General features: G+C 42.5%; 1 protein-coding gene across 1 annotated transcript in view; it reads left to right on the top strand.

Annotated features, from left to right (window-relative positions):
• The first annotated feature begins 425 nt into the window (after nucleotides 1-425).
• Nucleotides 426-16,742, top strand: part of LOC115114315 (chromodomain-helicase-DNA-binding protein 7) — an 82,744-nt gene continuing 66,427 nt past the window's right edge. Inside the window, 1 exon segment of the mRNA XM_029642446.2 lies at nucleotides 426-674. The gene's annotated coding sequence lies outside the window, so the exon portion shown is untranslated.

The raw sequence follows: 16,742 nt of genomic DNA, 5'->3' as shown, positions 1-16,742 counted from the left end.
CATTGCAGGTGGTACAGATCCATTTCATCTGAGAACGCTTGTCTTAAACTCGTGTTGAGCTTTTACAGGTCCATCATTTCAGGTTGAAACAGATTTAAAATATATATATTTTATTATCCCCTGAAAAGTGATAGGGTTTATCATTTGAGAAGCAACTTGAATCCACGACACATGTTTTCTTACTCCGTTACACAACTCTGCTTTGCCACGCTTTTATTAGCATCTGTACACGGGAAATGATTTACAAAATGACCACTAAATGTATGAATAACTCCTACAACCCTACGCCGAAATAAGAAATGAAAAGGTATATATTTAATAGCGTCTACAATAAATGAATAATAAAGTGCACATTCGTCACAGCCCAGTAGGGTCATCACGCGCACGCATGTTTATCCATTGGAGCCATGAACGCGCCCCCTACCCGTAGAAGGTGAGCGAATGTCTGGAGGAGAGGACTCGAGAACGCGACCGCCGGGATCGATCGGATTAAACTCGATTTGAGGGAAATTAACACAAAGGAGAGAGGCAGAGTCGGTGAGGAAGGGATAACGACACGCCGAACATTTATAAAATAACTTGAATTTATTTATAAACGGACCAGAAAGGAATTTACTGGAGATAGCTACTACGGGAGTTAATTTGCGAAACCCTGAACTGACCAAGCTAGTTGGGTAAGCGAGCAATACTCTTTTTAAATGGTTGGATTCCGTACTCCCTCAGTTCAGTTTGTTCACATGGTAAATGAGCTAGTTGTGTGTTACACTTACCTGTAAATAACCATTTTATAGTAATGTTTGAAAACTAGATCCCACTTACAATCGACTTTTAATCTACCATGGAAGTTGGTTTGGTAGTTGGGACGTCTATTTAGTAAACAACTTTGTGAAAAACTTATTCTGAAAAGGGAATTGTGTTCCCCCTCTCTCATTTAGAACAAGTCATTGAACGTCCGTAAATTACCATGTTAAAATGCTAACTACAGTTAGCAAGTTTAGCTCGTAACCCGCTGCACTGAGCGGAGTGAGTCCTGAGTTTTTTCACCAAGTGAAGAATATTAGCCAACACGGTGGGCTCTCTCAGTAAGCACAGACAAATGTGAACAACTTGAGTTTAGAAATGTTGAATTGTGACTTTTTCCTTTGTAATACAATAGACAAGAGTGAGTGTTCGTTAGCTTGGGTTAGCTAATTGTGTGTTGCGCTAGCTAGTGAGACACGAGGTGGCTCGAACGTAGAGGTGAGTCAGTGGCCGAGATGAATGAGTGAGTAACCTTAGTATAGATTGCTAGCGCGGGGGAGATTCCCTGGATGCACTGTGACAAACAGGCTATTTGTTATTGCAAACCACACAATCCGATTTTGACTAGTTAAACTTGTACTTCATAAATTGAGTATTCACATGGGATTTAACTTGATAACGACGGGGTGAAAAGTAGCCTGTCCGCAGTGTTTTATAGGACGATGGACAGGGGGTTGCTTGAGGCCAGACGGTCATCCCTGTTTAGTTAGCCTTCTATATTTTCGCCCTGATATATCCATATAATTGTTAAAGTACATGGGCTTTAATCAAAACACTGAGTTTCGGCTTCGATGGTTAGAGAAAATTTCGTATTTTGAAGGGAATAACCCGAGGTTAGCGGTGCGTTTCCGTCCAAAACGTGCTTAATAATGTAGCTTAATTAGCCTGCTGCTAGCTAGTTGGAGGTTGCCCATTGCTTATAGTGAAGTTGTGCTTGTAGCCAACATTTGACCACTGTATCATAGCCCTCATTGTCTTGCTGCTAGCCCAGAGGCTAATCATGTGCTAATGGGCTACTTTGATGGCGAATGCCACTTTGTTCAACAGCAAGTAAACCGGTTGCAGTTTGTTTCATGCGTTTCCGCGTTTTAAAGTTTGATAAGAGGGCTTGTTTATCAAGAGATGTGTAGCTACAGTATTATGGAGAACTTACTTAACTTGTTACCTCTGTTCATCCAGCGTTTTTCGATTTTAAAACACCTGCTGCTGTATTGTGGGTGGCTGAATTTCTAAATACAAGCTGGCATTATTTTCCAACATTTTCCCGACCTTGTTGCTCTCCCTCTGACTGATTACAACATAATGGAGAGTTCGCATAATGCGTGTTGCCAGTGTCTACTTTCAACCCTTTATAATAGAACAAGGACGAATATATATTTAACGAAAACTATTCGCATAGTAAATAACGATGTTTTGTTGAACGAACAAGCTACGTTAATTGATAATCGAGAATCCCATGAAATATCACCGAAGTACTACCCCCACCTTTTGCGGAGTCTCTAACCTAAGATGGCAGCTTCTAATGTATGTCGGCCCACTCCGCCAACAGATAAGAGGCCCCGGGTATGGCGGGCGGGACAGATGTTATTCAGTATTGTGGCTTCTCCCATAGTCTGCATTTTCTTGGGGTTGTTGAGGTACTGCTTTCCGGCGGACTTATATAGCTGCGTTGACTTTATGAAGGGGCCGGGTGTAAGTGCGGTGGGGTTCTGTTGAGCAAAAGTTTTTTGCAGTGGCACCAGTGCTATGGAGTTCTTTATACCCCACTACTAGTTAACTGTTTTTGACTAATCTTTATCATAAAGCAGTTTATTAGCTCTAAACATTTATTTTAACTGTATACCGAAAACAAGATGGTTAATTTTCTTTCAGAGCCATGTATTAGTTCAAGCTCATTTGTAGGATGATGATCTTGGAATTTCTGCTCCATCCTGCCACAAGTGTACTTCGAAAGGTATCCCTTCTCCCCGTGAGAACATTTGAATGATATTATGCAGGTTCATCTCTATCTTTTGTCTGGAACCTGTGGTTTGACCAGAAGTATTCGAGATCAGATTTGACGCTTAGAAGTGTCGTGCATTGCATATAAGCAATGCTCTTAAATCCCAATCATGTTTTTGTTATTTTAAGATGCAAAACCCAGTCACCGATCTTAGCCGCATATGTAACTACAGGACCCTAACCAGCATACACTGTGGATCCCTAAAGACCAGCCCCGAGAAACTAAACTTAAAATGTAAGGTGGGAGATAGTTGAGAAAAAGACAAATTCGATGTAGCCATTTTGACCATTTAAGACAGTTGCCCCATTGACAATGAACACTGGGATGGCCTTGTGTACAGTGACCTATTTTTTTCTGCTGTAAAAATTAGCTTAGTTTCTGTCAACCTGCTTTGATGAGTATGGCAATGCATGCTGGGAAGCTGTGGCCCGTCCAAGGCGTCTTTATGTAACCGGTGTGAAAAGGCTAGCTAATTAGCGTTGCGCACTGGTTGCTTTTTCAATCTAGGGCCGTGGCAGTTGTGGAGGTATGGGTAACAATGCTTAATTGGGAGGCAGTTGTGTTCAGAGGGTAACTGGTTTGAGCCCAGGTGGGGACAAGGAGAGTGATGGAAGCAATACTGTTACATTAACTTCTGGTTTCAGTTGCACAGTGGTCACTTTGTTGCTCAGTTGGTAGAGCATGGTGCTGGTAAAGCCACTTTAGTAGGTTCGATTCCCAGAACCACCTGGGAATCGATGTATGCACTGTAACTCACTTTGTATAAAAGTTTGTTAAATGGCATAGATCAGGGTTCCTCAACTGGTGGCACGTGGGCCAAAGTTTTCTGAGCCCCCAAAAAACACGTTTGTTTTTAAATTTCATTGTTGGACTGTAAACACCATAAAATCAGCTCCAAGTGATTTTAATTTTGGAAATCTGTTCCCAAGTTTTCCAGTGCATAATATCTTCATGTGATCTTATACAAATGTAATCAAGGTTAGAAATGGTTTTAGTCAAATATATCTGTTTGAGCTTCTTGCGGTTAGTTTGCTGTCAACAAATGATTTGTAATTATGTTCCGACCATCCGCTCAAGAAAAAAAGGACCCACTGCTAAATCTAGTTGATGATCCCTGGCATATGTTATTATATATTATTCAAACTACTACCGGGACTTAATTGGTAAACTACTGTTATGACAATTTAAGTTGCTCAGAAGCACCGTTTGAAGAGGCAGTTAGCTGGCACGCTATCCTTAGAAAAGTTCTCACTTGAAAGGAGTCAATAATGATATTTTGGCAGATTTGTGGGGAAATAAATGGTTATCATTTCATATATAAGCCCATGTGTAAAAGGAAAGGTACTTCATTCTCCTCCATATCCACTAAATCAGTCTGATTGTTGCCACAGCAGTTTGAGTGGCACACAAATCTCTAAATGTAGACCTAATGTAGTTTAATTCGAATTCAAACCAGGATTTATTGAGTTACAGTAATGTGTCAGAAACACACCTGCTGTGTAGGCCCATCTTTCTTTCCTGCCTTGCTCCTATTGGCTAACACCTTGACCTGGAACTGCAGTCCTAATCATGTCTCGGTACTCTCAATCCCAACTGAGCCCTTGTATGAATACAATGGGCACTCTCTGTGTGGATCTGATCTGACCACTTATTGTTATGGCTGCCATTTTGTTAAGTTATGTGGCGGCAGTTGCTCCTCTCAGTGGAAGAAGTTGAGCATAGTTCTGTCATGCCCCGCCGCTCTGCTCCTCTCTGCCACTCCTCTCCAGGTCCGGGGTTTGCAGAAGTGTTGTGGTAGCCCGTTGTGCCTGTAAAAGCAGCCCCCGCTGTCCCCCCTCTCTCTTGCACTACCTTTCTACCTCCCATAGTCCGGGCCTTATGGACCACTCTTCTTGAAGGGAATATTTGAGATGCTGCTTCTATCTGAAGTGTAGACTAGCCAGCCTCTAAGCCTTGTTTGTGTGTCACAGTTCCTTTCTTCTAAACAGAACATATTATAGATTGGCCACAGCTGATAAGATGCATTGTTATTCACTCTAATCATCATTGTATGGCTCATGCGAGGAAGCTTTGTCGACCATGTATTTCTAGATGGCTCATTTTCATACAGCAGTCGCTCCATCTAGTTATTATGGCTGAAGTAGTCTTTTTCCCCTCTGTCTATCCCATTCATTCATTGAATTGCCATTTCCCTCAGTGCTATTTGCCTGACTAATCTTCCGCTGCTCTGTTCACAACATACTTCAGTCAGAGACTGCCATCGTTGTCATCTGTGTGGTGATGTTAAAATTAGGGGTGTTGTACAAAACAAAGTCATATGTGATTGGATCATCTCTAACCAGTGTATCAAAGCCAATGACCCATTTTCCAAACGCAGCTTTACCCACCTGTGTTCTGGCTCTGGGACCAATCAGAATGGTTAGAATGCACTTGTGTTCTAGAAATTGTCGAAGGGACTCGGATCCAGACCAATTGTGGATAAAAGTAACGTGTAACGTAGCATGGCATTTGGCCGGAGCAAGGCGCTTGGGTAGCCAGGCAACAATACTATCCCCTCATTCAAACAACTGCACAGTCACAGCCGAGATTCAGTATAGTGGTTAAGTGTTAAGATCTGAGAGATAATGAATCTCAATATAGCCTAGAGGAGATTTACAGACCTTTTATACACTTAGTCTAAGTAGGTCCTTCCTTCATCAATTTGAAATGATGGGTGAAAGCAATACGGCAGAAGACCAACAAGGGATCGCTTTCACCTGTCCAGTGATATCAGTGCAGCAGCAGAAAAGGATGCACAGTTCATGACAATTGAGTCCCACCACTGGAGTGGGAAGTGAATGCAGCCTCTACAGTGTACACAGAGTAGAAGAGGAAGTGAGGCACACAGTCCCCCGCCCCCCTCCCATCCTGACCCAGGGTAATCCTCTTCCTGTCCCTCACACCCTTAACCAGAAGATCTGGGGTCAGTTTACCTTGAACCCTGATCCCAACTGTAACCATTTTACATTATGAAAATACCTGACTGTTGATCAGGGTGTTGGGAACAATGTGTAGGCCTTCGTTCAGTCAGAAATGCATCAGGACAGACACTGACAGAAATCATCTGCCCCGAGGGAGTGTCTCCAGCCAGTAACCCTGGCTGGAGGCTCCGGCCTTCCAGCCTTCTCCTGCGCATGGGTAAGTCTAGCCCACCACCTCCCACCCAGCCGCTGACTGTCTGAATACTTTTCAGCATGGGAAATGATTTCGATCCTCTGGGAGGCCCCGGGATTCCTGCAATTGATTCTTGGAAAACGGAGGGATAAATGGAGGTTCTGGGTTTTTTAACGGTTTGTCAAATGTACCATATTAAGACTAGCATTGCACATGTTATTTGTGGCAGCAGTTAATTGCTCAAATGTCATCTCAACATAACTATAACATTTTTATTGGAACAAACTTAGTATGATCTGGCCTATTTTGTTAGATACGAATAACCTGTAATTGCACATGATCCTAGGTTTGCAAACACAACTCAGCTAAAGTACAGCTATTTATCACTCAAAGTGTTATGAGGGAGTGCACCACCATCTTTCCAGGGTGTTGATGCATCCTCCCCCCAGTACAGCCTCTTCCAACACCACGGGTAGGAGAAGGATATCATCTGCAGAAGTTACGTTTTGATGTCAAGTTAGCTCATGTTGCTACCTTGGCGGTTGTTCTAGCTAACATGCTGGTGAACAGTGACACCAGCATATTGGTATTAAAAGACAGAAACATATTCAGCTAAAAATGTGTTTAAGCTAGCTAATGATTTGCCATCACAGTTGTGCAAAAATATGATGGCTAACGTCAGATAGCTAGGCGTTAGCAAGGCCTAGTCAGTCAGTGGAGCTGACAGATTGAAACTGATATCAACAAAATTGTTCACTCTATAACATGAGTTAATTGATGCCTAGTTAGCAAACACATTTATACAGTTTTTATTAGGAAGATTTAATAAGTTAGACACTCACCCAACAACTTTGATAGGAAGCTAACTAGATGGCTTGGTTTCCATTTCCCAACAGATTTTTCTAATTCCCCCGATTGGTCTTGGAAGTCATGTGTTCACCAGAAACAACTTCTGGTAAACGGTTTGCCTCTAGTGGCAATAAATATTGTTGCCACAGTTTCACCACTAGTGGCAAACATTTGCACACTTCTGGCAACATTTTTTGGCACACTATTTAGTTGGAAGCAAATTTGCAGGCAGATGGCTGCAACAAATTCATTTTTATAAGGGACAGAAATGGTATGACTGTATATGAACCTGCACTCCGCCCAACCCTACTTTTCTCTTCTTCCCCATCTTTCTATGTTTTTCTTCTCCTGGGCCAGACATCCTTGATAGGAAGTTAAAACTCCTTCCTCCCCTCCTGCCCCAGGCCTGCAACAGGCTGACACAAAGGGGCTTTTACCCCGGCTGACCCTGCAGCAGGTACCTCAGCTGTTGGGTAGCCAGTCAGACGAGGAGTGCCAAAGAGGAAGGCGTTGTGGTGCTGTTTCCTTTGAGTCAAGGTCAAAGTTCTGCTGAATATATCACTGACAGCCTCTTCTATTCCCCATGCCGACTGTTTCTACCTTTCACGTGTACACGCATACAACCGCACTTACTCCTCCTTTGCCCCATGTTTGACCACAAAAGGCCCCTGATTTGGACAGTGATATTTTTTTGGGGGGGGGGATATTAAGCCCACGTATTTAAAGCAGAGAGTAGATTGCATAAACATAACTCCTTCCTGTTTCCTCCTCCCTACTGTAAAGAAAAAATAAAGTCCATTAACAAGGCAGCCGTGCGTAAAACAACCAGATTCCCGTAGCCCCTCCTGCCCCCTCACTCAAATCCCAGCCCAAGCATATTGCTCGCCCCTCAGGCCCCCCCTGCCTCCCTACTCGATCGCCCCACTGCTCACATCCAGTCACATTCAAACACTCTTTGTGCAGTTAGCTACCCACAACAGACACATCCCATACCCTCTTCCCCATCTGCACATCAGCATGCTCACCCCCCCCCTCTCCCCCAGTGGAGCAGAAGTATAAATTATGCTCAGGCGCATGCCTCTTGTGGGGTAGGTGGTGGGAGGGAGTTTGCAGTGGGTTAGTTAAGGAGGGGGCCCTGGGAGGGGGTGGGGTAGATAAAAGGAATGCTGGCGGTGTGCCTCTGGAGAGCTAGCCCCTTGCAGGGACCTGATGCACTGCCTGTACTCTGGGGCAAGGGTTCAGGGAGGGAGACACCACAGGTGGTTCTACCATACCATGGCAGTCCACGGGGCTCTTAATTCCACTGCTGAATCACATAGCCTTGGATTAGTGGGACCCAGAAATTAAGAGCTCTGTAGGGCCTTTTATTCATATTATAAGACCTCTGTGACCATAACTTTTGGTTTTGGAGTAAGTGTGGTTTGACTGGCAGTGTTTATTCAATTGAACTTCACTCTGCTTTGAATCTACAAAGAAAAGCGCAGCCGGTTGATTACGACAATTCATGTAGAAATGTTTACAGTTTGGTTAGGACACTTCAGAAGTAATTTGTCTTCTAACTGATCCGTGAGCTTACACTTGTCTTCAAATTGTTTTTGCAGGTTATCTTTTCAACATGCCAAGTGTCAAGTGAAAATGACTTAGTGTCATATTCGATAAGCATACGTCTAGCCAAGCAGAGGTCCAGCCAGTAGCCAACAAACTTGGACCAGGCGTTCTTCTTGTAGCATGGTGATTTCTTGAGGACACAGCCCCTCTAACAACTAGTTCAGACACCCTGAAGTGAAACTATTCTCTTAGTTAAGCTTGCTAACTACTCTCACATTTGACCTAATTTGTGTTATCATTAAAGATAAAGAACATAAGCCGTTATTAACTTAGGATGTTTGAAGTATTCCTGTGCTTCTGTAGTCTTGTGAAATTAAGTGGCAGAAATTTGCTCCCGTGTCATTTACATTTTTACATTTAAGTGTCGAAAGATAATTTCTCGAGAGTGCTCCGATAGTTTATTTTGGCTTGGTTGAAAGGCGTGGACAAGATCATTTTTGGAAACTTCTGTCTTCACTAATATGTGACGACTTTAATCAGACCTTTTGCATATGAAACAAACAATAATACAGGAAGTTTACAACCATGACACGGTGCAGATTGATACTTGTGGTGTTTTTTTTCTGATTTGAATTGAAGTCCTCCCCCTATAAGCTTGTCTGTGTGTTTCACTCTGGTGCTCTTGTCAATAGCAGCAGAGCAGTTGGGAGAGCCAGCCTTCAAACCAGAACAGTAGAGTACTTCTTATGAAAGACCTATGGTCACGCAATCAACTTTACAACTTCCCTCCCCCGCACGGTCTGCCTACCATCCACGTGCCAGGCCATGTTCTGATAGTATTTCTAATGAAAGGCTATTATTATGATGCATTGACTGTTGGTGATAAAGTAAAAATGGTATTGTTGTTGTATGTGACATGGCCTCCCAACCAGGCCTAGTATGTGGCCCACAGGAAATGCGTCCTGTTTACGTTTTGGGGATTTCCTGGAAAAAAAGTGTAATTTCCAACCATCAAGAGAGTAGAGGGAGAAATAACCAGTCCCTCTATTCTTTTGCATTTTAAGCTTGCAACAGTCCATTTTGTAACTAGTTTCGCGTGTAATGGTAGTTACTGACACAGAGCTGTCGACTAGCAGTTATGGTTTGGATGTTCTAGTGTTAAAAAAAAAAAAAAAAAAAAAAAGTAGGCCTGAGTATGGATGTGAGCATTTAAATGAAATTGGGATCTTAACCACAAGGGAAAATCGAAAGTCAATTTCCTCCATATTCCCACTACGAGAGATAGCGTCTGAGGAGCAGAGTGGCCAAAGAGATTTCTACTTTTCAATTCACATTATGTCATTGCCTTACCTTTCGTTGCGGCGGGTAACACTAAATTCTTTGTCCACCGCTCAAATTGAGTAGACACTAGCAAGTAAGCACAAATTATTTAACAATCTGAGCAACCTTTCTTCCTTACAACCTTACAATATGGAGTAATGCAACCAAACCATATTACACTCTTCAATAATGCAACAATCCACAACCATGTGCAGTCAATTAGTTTATTTTTTCATCTGTACAAATTAAATGAGCTGACAATACACAGCTAACTCCAGCTAGCTAACGAACATGCTTCATGATCAAGTAATGTTAGCATATCAATAATGATATACAAATGTAAAAGTACAGTAATGTTATCAGTGTTATTATTATAATATAGGCTACACAGCTATTTAACGTTAGCAAGCTAACTAGCTAGCTAAACAAAATTTAATTTCTGCATCAAATATGTGCTGGCTTTAGCCAAATTCTAATCTTTAGTTGAACCATAGCTAGATAAGCGCTCTAAGGCTACCGCATTAAAGTTACCTTAGAAAAAAACAGGATTAGTTTGATCTATATCAACAAAGTCATTATGAGGTAAAATAAAATTGGTGCTCAGTGCAGTCAAGCAAAAAACCTGACTTGAGATTTAAAAGTATGGCAACATTTTCAGGATGTAACAGGAGGTTACTATTTCAAGGTACTCAACTCTATCTTTTTCATAAACTTTTCTTTGTGGTTAAATAAGACCATTCTGTTTACACTGCCCTGCTTAGAGGCTAGCAACTGTCGGGCAAGTGTGTGCGGTCGAAATGCGACACGTTTACATTAAAGTATATGTGTAGCCGAGGCTATTTTTACAAAAAAGTTTAACTGTAAAGACCCTAAGAGTGAAGCTCGAGGCAAAAATTCTCCACTGTTTTGGTGCCCTGGCTACCACCACGCTGTGGACAGCGTGAAGTGAACTTGTCCACTTGCACTGTGTGAGAGCAAAGGGTTAAATCTTGCTCATCTCTATCTTAGCCTATTCGTTGATGCATCATTCCATTGCGAAAGAATGCTTTTGATTGTCGATAGGACCGTGCACTAGGCTTATGTCTTTGTGGTCAACCGCCTATACTGTGCCCATCCCTTTCGTTTCTCACTAGCTCGCTATGAAAGATGCAAGTGTTTTGTTGAAGGCTTGCGTGGTATACCGTATACGGGGGTATTTGGAAATAGCCACAGGTTGTTTTTTCAATACCGGTAACTCGTTTTTAAAAAAAGTATTTGTAGCTACTTAAGTAAATACCAGCAGTCAACTTGTGAAATACGTTAGAAGATAAAGCAGATTGCATTCTTCATTTCACCTGTCACGTTATTTTACATTATGAAGCTTACTGTAGATCCCCCAAAAAGTTAACCAGTTGTGTTTGTAATTAAAACAATAGGACGAAGCGGGAGCAGGTGATTCCAGATGTGTATTGAGAAGGGGTGTGCAGTTTATTGAATGTCAAGTATTTTTTCCAGTAGTAATCGGGGACATGCAACAATAGTTTCCATTCACAGACAATACATTAGTGCAGAAAATTGATTCATTTTCATCAGGTGACAACAGAAGTTGCAACGCTATTTGTCTGGCAGCCACACAAGTAAAAGAGCTTACAATGAAAAAGCAAGGTATTTTTGCATAACGATGCATGGACATCATTTGTAATGTTTTTCATAGAAAGAATGTAACTGGCTACATTTCCTTATGTTTTGCTTGAAGTTTAATCTTGCATCATACTGGAGAAAAGTGTACTGGCTACTCCGAGGAGAAGTACCGGGGGAAAAAAGTAGGTACACACCAGTTCGAGTGACTGCTGATAGAATGCCCGTTTGTCAATTGTCCTCCAAGTGAAGTGCAACTGAAGCACAGAATTCGTCTGAAGCTGAGCAGAAATTACAATAAGAAGCATTTTAGGTCTTCGTTGAGGTTTTTTATTTTTCCTGCTTTGTTTGAAAAGTCATAGCCCCTTTGGATGAGTTTTCTGTACAGCTGCCATTGCGATCTTTTGATTTCCTTGTGTTTTTTCTCCTCTCAGTTCTTGACCCGTCTGCTCCTTCCCCATCTTCTCCGCGCAGTGCATGCAGACCGTTGCCCTACCGACTCCACACAGACACAGCGTGTACACATGCTGCTCCAAAGCCTGTACTGTTCTGCCTTCAGACAAGCATGCGTTTTAACTTTGTACATTTGCACAATGTGTCTCGTTCAGATTTGCTTGTGAATGTCCAAACCAAAAATGAGAGTACCAATCAAAAGTTTGGACACCTACTCATTCCAGGGCTTTTCTTTATTTTTTACTATTTTTCTATGGAGGAGAGATTACTTGAAACTAACTAGGTTTCCCTTTTTATCTGTGTATTAATTGTTGGATTAGAGTACACCTGATTTTGTGACTCAAAATGGGTCAAAATTCTACAAAGATTCAGAGAAAATAACATTTAGCATTTCAGGTAAAACAACCCAATGTTTATATCCCAGGACAAATTAGCTAGCGAAAGCAGGCTAGCTTAATGTATATGAAAATGTATTTAAAAAATATATATATATATATATATATATATATACCTGTCCCCAACTGTAATAGTTTGTTTTGATATTTCAACCAATGTGTGCTGATCGCGTCTGGTATGGATGGACAAAATCAACATGCAGGCGCGTGCCCGGTCTAGTCTGCATGTTAACCATCTGAAAGGGACACTGTGAGGCCCAAATTGTCACTGGCATTAGCGCAGCTGCATTGTGAATTCACGTGGAATTCTATGCATTTTTCTTATCGTTTAACAGAAAACCGCAAAAAACACATCCCTATTGATGAGTCGACAACACGTAGTCTAACCCCAAGAGAGAGCAAGTGGTGGTGGGAATGTGCAGGTCTGATATTGAAGGATGGCTTTGGTGGTCTGGCTCTGTGTTTGTACGGGCAGGTAACTCGTCGTCTCTCCTGCATCAGGGCATGCCTGACCGCACACTCGCACGTCACCAAACACACATTGGTCGGCACCCAGCCTGCGGATTGAACTCTCTCCCACTCCACCTCTCGCTTGCTCTGTCTTCTACTCTTCCAATAGCTTATTCTCTCTCCCGCTCACTAACACACCTAAGCCCCTCCCTCTGACACGCACACACCCGGGCGTAGCCCTCCTACCCGAGAGGGAGAGACGTAGAGAAGGCCCTGGCACCGAGCCACATCTGTCACTCTAGAGGGAATTAGGTGAACGGTCAGCCCTCCGGCTTAGACGCCAAATCTGATCACAGGGATTCAAATGTGCAGCTTTTGGCATGGCCCGCTGCGCATCTCGCTCCCCCCACTATCCTACTTCCCTACACACTCGCACACCAACCCTTCTCACCACCCTGCACACACGCACATGGATGCACACACTCCTCCCCATGCACACACACTGTCATCTCCTCCCCCATGGTGCAATGTCATAGGGAGGCTGTGGGAGCTCTCTCTGTGCTGGAGGAGGAGAGGTGATTTATGGGCCAGGAGGAGAGGAAGCAGGGCAACTCCTCTTCCTGCTCTTAGCCGTAGCTGTGAGGTGATAAAAGTGGCTAGTGCTGTCACGGCGACACAGGGCCCACAGGCCCGCCACACTGGATCCCTCAGCTCTCATTCTGGGACGTTTAAATCATAACAAGGCTCAATCTGGTGAAATGTAGGCCAAAGCACGGAATAGTTTCCCAATCATTTTATTTTGAAGAACGTCCTCTTTCTCTCGTTTTTAAGTGTTTCCCTCGCGGGCCCAAGTGACTTTTTAAATGAATTTGTGAGTGTAGTTGATTGCTATGGCCATTTACCTACGGCATCATTTTCGCTGTGCTTCTACTGTGTCGCTGAAATAAACAACACAGGGCAAGTTAAAGAGCATGATGGTGGGAGTATAATTGTAGTTGACTCTGTAGATGAAGACTGGTGTAATATGTTGTTGTCTGCTGTAGGCCTATATGACGGTTTAGAAGCAATGTTCAATCACTTGCGTAGATTTAAGAAAAAACTATGGGTAGCCTATAATTCAAATGTTGTAAGATTACTAGTCTGTTGTATTTTAGCTCATAGGGCTGGCTCAAGTACCTTATATGCATGAAGACTGGAAAATAACCGTAAATATATATCAGCTTAGATCACAGTGCAGTTATCACAAAACAGATTATTTTCTGTGTTGTAACCTAACTAGATAGCCTATTCCTCTCTATTATTTAAATAAAAATGTCTTAACTTTAGGCTACTTTGGTGAATCTGCGAGGCATACAAGACCTTGCGAGATACAGATTACCCAGACCTATGTGCACATTTTTACTACTTGCCCCCCTCCTTGCTGTCCCTCACACTGCCTCGCCTGCTCTTTCTTTTGGTTAATGATGCGGGTGTGCGTTAAGTCTGTTGTGTGTAGAATATCGTAGCCAATTCATTGATGATAGGCCCTGCCTTACTGATGTTGTGAACCATTGCAAGATACAGCATTTCATTGTGATATACATCTCTTGATTGCTGTTAGCCTGTTACGGCTGGGGGTTCCGCTAGCGGAACGTTTCGAGAACATCCAGTGAAATTGCAGAGCACAATTCTTTATTCTTTCATACAATCACAAGTGCGATACACCAAATTAAAGCTTAACTTCTTGTTAATCCAGCCACCGTGTCAGATTTCAAAAAGGCTTTACTGCGAAAGCAAACCATGCTATTATCTGAGGGCAACGCCCCATCAAATACATGACAATCATATTTCAACCCACCAGGCGCGACACAAAACTCAGAAATAACGATATAATTCATGCCTTTGAAGATCTTCTTCTGTTGGCACTCCAATATGTCCCATAAACATCACAAATGCTCCTTTTGTTCGATTATTTCTGTCGTTAAATCTACAGAATGTCCATTTATTTGGCGCGTTTGATTCAGAAAAACAACGGTTCCAACTCGCCCAACATGACTAAACATTATCTAATAAGTTACCTGCAATCTTGGTCCAAACATTTCAAACAACTTTCCTAATACAACTTTAGGTATTTTATATCGTAAATTATCGATAAAATTTCAGACGGAATTAAATGTGTTCAATAGCGGATAAAATGAGTGGCGCTAGGTCGCGCTCCCCAAACACAACAGTACACTACACTCGACCCTAGTTCTGAATAGGCATACTTCTTCATTACTCAAAAGAAAAACATCAACCAATGTTGACATCTAGTGGAAGCCCTAGGAACTGCAACCAGATGCCTCAGAAATCTAGATTCCCATGGAAAACCAATTGAAAACATGGTCACCTCAAAAAAATAAATCCTGGATGGTTTGTCCTCTGTGTTTCGCCTGCCAATTATGTTCTGTTATACTCAGACATACATTTTAACAGTTTTAGAAACTTTAGAGTTTTCGATCCAAATTATATGCATATCCTATCTTCTGGGCCTGAGTAGCAGGCAGTTTACTTTGGGCGCACTTTTCATCCGGACGTGAAAATACTGCCCCCTACCCCAAACAGGTTAAATGGGCCTTGTTCATGGTTCCGACTCTGTCTGCCTAGTAGCCGACCTGCCTATACTGTGCTTCTCCCCTCTTTCTCTCGTCCCTCGTCTATGAAAGATGCAAGCGTTTGTGTTCTCGGAAGTATGGCAACTGATCAGTCTCCTCCGTTCCCAAAAATACTGAATCTTAGGAGTTGATTTCTAGAGACTCAGAAATGTGAGTCGGGTAATCAATTATTTTGGAGTCTTCTCTCCACCAGTTGGAAAAATGGCAGAGCAAGACGAGCAACAGCAGCGAAGTCCTTTATGGCATTACTATGAGAAGTTAAATGAGAAAGAAATGCAAACTTTGCGAGGTGGAATTGAGGTACCGTAATGGTAGTATAGGTGCAATGCTTGACCATCTGAAAGGGACGCAATGTGACAACCTAACAGTTGCTGGCAGCTGAATTGTGAATTCACATGGAATTTTGTGCATTTTATCGTTTTAACAGAGAACCAATAACAAAATGGCGTTATAAAGAAACATTGTCCATTTGTCACATGCTTAGGACACCCGCAATGGCTGCCTGTTATTGTGAAGCAATGTCTATGGTAATGTAGACTTGTCATTCAGGTTATGTTAACTGATATAGCTCATTCACTGTAATGTGTTTTTTGTAACGTCAGTTGAGTTGAATCAGTATATCACAACACGTTTAAAAAAAATGTTACTTCCTGCTTTGCTCCTATGGTACACTCTCAATATGCCATCATTGACTTGAAATGGGACTCCCGTTTGATTCATTCTACTACTGTGGTAGCACGTGCAGTCAGGAGATGAGAAACGATGCGTAATAAAAAATAAATGACGGTTATTATGGTGCCTGCCGTAATTTTGTCTGCTCAATTATCGTTATCCAAATTCCATGACCGTCACAGCCCTAATATCTGTTACTATATCTTTGTTACTGCACAGGCCTACATGGCGGCCGTGGAGTGTGAGTCTATTCACCACAATAAACAGGAAGTCTGACAGCTCCAGGCATGTCACGCCACTCCACTCTCCGCCACATTGGTGGCTAACTACGGATGTGACATTACGCACGCTTCCTACTCAATCATGTTTCGTCACTCACTCTTTTTCTCTCTCTTTCGCGTGTGCACGCGCTCTCTGTGTCAACACTCCCCGCTGTGTTGTGGTTTGTCTTTAGAGATCTGTTACAGTTTGTTCTTTCTTCATCTAGTGAGTCGCCCAGCAAGTTTTTATTTGAATTCCCTTTGCGGTTGTTGCTAAAGCAAGTTTGTTCTGTTGCAACTTGCGAGCATCATTCTCTTCCTTCCCTTTGCGATGTCTTTCCTTTTTGAGTTTGAGAAGGTGAAATTCAGTTTCTGAATTGTTTTGCGAAGGCTTACCAGTATGCTAATGTAGCCTTTTTGAAGAGTTGCTGTTTAGCAGGAAATTGCTTCCCCTCTGCTCATTGACTAGAAAGGTCAGTGGTAGTAGTGCGTGGGGCTGATGCTAGCAACCATGTGGAGAGGCTTGAAAGAAAGAGGAAAGTTGGGGGTGGGGCAGAGGGAGAAGGGGATTCTCTAGTGGGGGAAGTGA

The sequence above is a fragment of the Oncorhynchus nerka genome, linkage group LG9b (genome assembly GCF_034236695.1).
Source record: "Oncorhynchus nerka isolate Pitt River linkage group LG9b, Oner_Uvic_2.0, whole genome shotgun sequence".
Lineage (NCBI taxonomy): Eukaryota > Metazoa > Chordata > Actinopteri > Salmoniformes > Salmonidae > Oncorhynchus > Oncorhynchus nerka.
Note: the sequence above shows the minus strand (reverse complement) of the source record. Positions and strands in the feature narration are given on the sequence as shown.